The 5,792-nt window shown below is 33.5% G+C and overlaps 1 long non-coding RNA gene across 1 annotated transcript; it reads left to right on the plus strand.

The window, feature by feature from the left end:
- The first annotated feature begins 1,469 nt into the window (after window positions 1–1,469).
- LOC112690580 lies at window positions 1,470–4,871 on the plus strand. The gene is made up of 3 exons (XR_003149231.1): window positions 1,470–1,556; window positions 2,776–2,899; window positions 3,236–4,871. It is a non-coding gene; the product is annotated as an uncharacterized LOC112690580 (long non-coding RNA).
- The last annotated feature ends 921 nt before the right edge of the window (window positions 4,872–5,792 follow it).

A 5,792-nucleotide genomic window follows, 5' to 3' on the forward strand; every position in this document is an offset into this window, starting at 1 on the left:
ATCAATTTATTAATATAAGATTATTTGTGTGTTTTTTGTTTAAATTAATGATATGGTAAACACATATATTATAAATATACAACAATATAGTCTTATAGTTAATGTGTTCATTTTTCATATGTACTTATTGATATGAATTACATGTGATGAGATTACAACGCTTTATAACACCACTCTCCATTAATTTTTGTATTTATAGATTCCTTTGATAATATTTGTAAAACTACATTTTTATAACCGAACATTTATATGCGGGTTGTCATTTAACTGTATAATAGCAACTTTGTTGAAAACAAATGTACTAATTCTTTTGAAAAATTATTTCTTGTACACTTCTAAATTAATGATTATAGCGGACTACATTTATTTTATATGATGAAACCAAAAATATAATCCTTTTATTTTGTAAACCCTCAACATTGTTTGATATTTTTGTTAAATTACTGAATTGAATTTACAAAAGAAACGAGAAAAATGATGTGCATGTTTGATATAGTTTTGTTCACTAATAAATAACGATTAATTTGTTAATAGTCAGTATAGATCATTAGATAGCGCATTTAAATTAACATAATAATGTTATATATTTAAAAATTGTAACACTGACTTGTGCTTAACTTTATGTATGTTCGTAGTGATTAATTACTTGTACCTGTAGGGTTTTTAACCATTTGATTGATAATATATCTTACTTAGTCTAGAATAACCGTGTTTTTGTTTAATGTTTCAAACCATATCTCTTCGAAATTGCAGGACTGAGAAATATAACACAAGACGCGTATGAACAATACAATTTAGTGTACTCAAACGGCTGTACAACTGTTACACTAGTGTATTTACTTTCGGAAAAAATATTAAGATTACATCCGTATATTTTTGGAGAATCATATCGCTCGGAGGAAATAATAATACGAAAACTAGATGATTATTTCGTCTTCGATTTTCATGCTACGTCTCTAAAATTAGTATAATTTTGATCTCAACGGCTTTAAATAGAAATACCATTCCGTTTTACCTCGTGCGCCTGAAAAGGCCTGAGCGAGAATAATCGCACAGGACCCGTAGGAGTTTTTGTATTCTAATATTATTATTATTTTTACTATCGTAAACCTTCTTAAAGTCAAAAAGTCTTCGAATATGATTATTCAACTATTGTGTTTGACTTGTACAGCAAGTGATGTAAATCACAAAACTCAATGCGTTCACCCGCCCACATTTACGTCGAAACGCATAAGACCGACCGCTGCAGTTACAGTTCACTGTTATCTGTGAGCCAATGGTAGAACTTTACACGCAACATGATGGGTTGCGTAATTATTCATCTCTCCCACTTCGACGTCGTCGCCTTGATCTCCACTTCCTCGCACTATTGTAGCATTGTTGTAACCCTTCCACCGTAGCGGTTTGCAACGTATTCGCGTACAGTATATTAGGACGACGGCACTCAACTGCGCGGTAGTACACGACTTCCCGACATCAGTACGTGTAGTTCCGCACACTGCTTTTGGTGTTTCATCTTCACTCGATTTGTCTGAACACATCGACCCGAGCAAACGGTACGTATAAAATGTAAAATAAATTCTGTCCCGTCGTTTAAGAACCACGCGTTCGACGTAATCGTTTGTTGTATTCGTAATTTTACTCTTGTTATCAAACTCCTCCCCGCCGATGGTAATCGTTAGATATTTTTTAATTAAATTTTTAATATTTATATAAAAAAAAAAAAACCAATCACTTATTAAACATATAAATAAATAGTTTACATACAGAAATAAATATTTAAAGCCTTGGTCTGGAGTATTATTATGTTAGTTATGTAAAAATTCGTAATCCAATTCACCTAAATACAAAGTCAATGAAACAGCGACTCAATTATTTATTCTTTTGTTCGTTGTCGAGATATTATCGTAATATTATACACTGTAAGACGTGTAGATAGACTTTGTCTAGACCAGCGTTTCTTAAACTGTATTCCGCGGAACCCTGGGGTTCCACAAAGATCACTTCAGGGTTCCGCGAAGCTTAAGTAATTTTTTAAACATTTTTAAGAAAATAACTTTAAAATTTTCAACTAAAGATTAGTAATGGTGAAAAACTGTTTACATGTTAGAAAAAAAATCTTTGTATATTAAATAACAATGTATAAGCCATATGGAATACTCTAAATCAGCGGTTCTCAAACTGTGATACGCGAAAGGCCGCATGGTGGTAGAAAGAAAATTAAAAATTCAATATTTATCTCGTATATTAATTTAAAAACACTAATGAATTTGTAATAATAAATAAATAATAATTATATTTTAGTATTTTACTGCCTTTTTATTTAAAATACATTTAATTATGTGAAGTTTGTATAGTTCTATTTTTAATCATTAATGGTACGTGACTGATTGATAATATACTCATGTGGCACTCGAAAAAAAGTTTGAAAATCGCTGGTCTAAATTTATATTTGGTCAAATTAAAGTAATTATTACTAAATTATTATAATATATATGTATAAAATTATTATTATTTTTATTTTTATTTTAATATATTTTTCGAACTAAATACTTTTAATACAATATTATTATATGGTTATAATTTATTTACAAATAATCTTAAAAAAGCTAAAAAACTAAATAAAAAAATAAGGGTTCCACGGATAAAAAAGTTTAAGAAACGCTGGTCTAGACGATAATTATATTATAACCTTCAGTCCGAAAGGACGAACTCATATCAAAAAAACGTACTTGACGTAAACCATTAATCATATCACACAATTTCTTATTGTAGTGCGAGTACCTTGTCGACACGCATCTGACGTTCGAAATCAAGTGATTTCCAATAGCGCACAGAAAAAGTCGGAAGCGAGCGGCAGCGACTGACGAGAAAAGATTATCGAACGATTAGTTTTCGGGTAAGTGGTTGCATTTAACATGTATGTAATTATGAAATACGTTCGTTATGATCGCACATCTCGGTTGAATGTTGACTAAATCTTACCAACTCGGTAGTTCGGAATAGTGTAGCGCGATAAAAAAAAAACGCTTCTTCTCGGCGTTAGGGATGTATTCAACAAAGGATTTGGGATATAATGGAAACATGATATTCGATGAAATGTTTTTACGAAAAAACATGTGTGCCTACGATATACCGAACCGTATATGATAATTCATCATACGAGCATGTACACTTGTTTACCCGTAGAATTACTCGCACGACTAATAATACCGTCGTAATTGATCATTTCTAGAAACGTGGGACGAATCGGCTGCTAGGAGAATGTCGGAAAGTCATAAATCATCCGTCGTGGCTTTGAAGGATTTGATCGAACGGTGCGTGAACAATATCCATGCCGTGCCACGCGCACTCGACGCCTATCGTCCGTCGATCGATTGCATGCGGCGCATAATACGGGAACTCGAAGAGCCCGTGGACATTTTGAATTCTATCCAAGACCCGGGTCCGTGGACCTGGCTGTTGATTGGAAAAATTTTCGAGAAGTTCGATTTCCTCAGCCAAACGGTGTGGCTCAGATATCACGGGGACCTGAGCGAACAAGAGGTGGAAAACTTTTCGATTAACTTGACGGATGCGTTGGATTTCTGGAGGATCCTATGCGACGATTACGAGGCGAGAGGTATCGAAAAAGATGTGGACATCATAAACGAAATACTAGGTGAAGGGATAGACTCCGATTTGCTCTCGCGCCTATAACACCGAAAACCACCGAAAACCGCGTTATGTAATAATCGTACACGTCCAAATAATATTAATGTACCGGAGGAGACGCGTCAGATGTTAGCGTTTGGCGTAATTTTTCAATTAGGTTTTAACCAATAATAAAATTTGACATAAATCAAAATCAAACGTTTAATCGTTGCACGCGGTTTGCACACAGGAAATCGGTCGGACGTTAATTTTTTTTTGTCGCACTCGTAACACGAAGGATTAAATCGTTTTCGTTTAATCTATAGTTGAACAATATGGTTTCGGGGTGATAAAAATTCAATTACCGCTTTTACCGTTTTCGAAAATCTCTTTGCTACGCGAAACGCACGTATTTCAAATCAGATTATCTGCCGTCATTAAATTAAATAATAAATCGAACACTTTATCCAAAGCGTCTCTTCCGAACCTAGTTTTAATTTAATTGTTTAATATCAATCACTCTCCAACTTCATTCAGACGGTACGCGTATGTTAAGTTTTAGCGTGCGCGCGACAACTCAGTCTAGTCGTAAGTAGTTCAACGTAATCTTTAGAAAAAAATGCGCGTTATCGTCCGTTTTCGTTTAGCCGCATTGCTGTTTCAAAAACGAATTTATTATTTTTCCGATACGACATTTTTGTTACACAAGACTTCAACTACGGCGTATCAGGACGAACGGATTTTCGTTTTCGAACCCGTCCGTTATGCGCACGCGCACACAGAATGCCCTCTCGTTTCGGGATTGAAAATCGACGCGCACCGCGTAACAATAACATGACGTGCGCATATAGATCGTATCGATCTCGGCAACTGCCACCCTACGGCCCGACGTCGTTGCAGCTGCGTATTCCGTTAGCTCGTATCTCGTCCATAATGTTTCGTATACGCGTGTTCAACCGTAGCTATGAACGCATTTGGTTTTCTTCTTTTTTTTTTTTTTTATCTCGATATTTCTACTTGATACTTATCAGATTAATTACGTTTTATTTCATATACCCATCGTTGGTAACGTTTTTTTTTTTATTCCATTTCGCGCACGCTAATAGAATTAATTATTTTAATGAAATCTTTTCAAATAACATTCGATCGTTAACCGTAATAAATCGTTGTCTACGGACTTCTTTTTAACGACAAGACATTTAATGTAGTAATATGTTTTTATGAATATCAATTATAATCACAGGTGTACAATTATTACATAAACTCATGTGCTTAGTATATTTTGTAGAATAAAAGCGGTATTTCAGTTATTTTATTTTTACTGTTTGTTTTACGTCTACATTTTTGATAACCTAATCCAAACATCTGTCTAAAATCCTTGTCCTCCCGTACGAATGTGTTTACTGTTTACTAAATGAGATTTTCACGAGGCGGACCGCTAAAAGCATACAGCCGCAGTGGACCCACAAGGGCTGAATGTAAACGTTGTTGTAGTAGGGGTTATCTGCGAATGACACTTGAAGAACCACACTTGCGACCGTGTATTGATTTTCCAGCGATACATAATTTGTTCTCCCTCAGAACTTTCGGTCGATGTAGCCACTGTAAAAGTTCCACGTAGAAACTTTTTTGTTAAGAACGTGACACATGACAAGCAATTTTCACGTATCGTAAGTGCAAAAGAAGGAGTGGAAGATAAATTAAAAAATGTTCAATTTTATTCACTGATTTGCGTTTATAATTTTTTGTTTAAGACATGCAAATACTTGTTTTGTCGTTTAATAATGGTATTATGCAAGACTAAATAATTAATGAGACTGAAATTTGACTTGTATTATTTTTTCAACGTTTAGAATTGGATATTTTTTCCAAATTGGATCGTTTACGAATAATTGCTTATTATTACTCATTTAACATTAAGTGAACCTTAAAAATACGTTGACTGCAGTTCTCATACCAAATCGACATAAAAAAATATTGACTTTAAGTAAAAGAATTTGAAACATTTCATCCGTTATATACATTTTAATTGCTATACTAATGACTGTAATGATTATGGCTACATAGTTTTTCTATAAATTGAAATTAAAAATAATATATTAAATTAAAGAACACATTCAATTTTCATTCAGTTATAATATTATATCTCATTAACAGAA

Source organism: Sipha flava, unplaced genomic scaffold, assembly GCF_003268045.1.
Source record: "Sipha flava isolate LNK unplaced genomic scaffold, YSA_version1 50_pilon_pilon, whole genome shotgun sequence".
Lineage (NCBI taxonomy): Eukaryota > Metazoa > Arthropoda > Insecta > Hemiptera > Aphididae > Sipha > Sipha flava.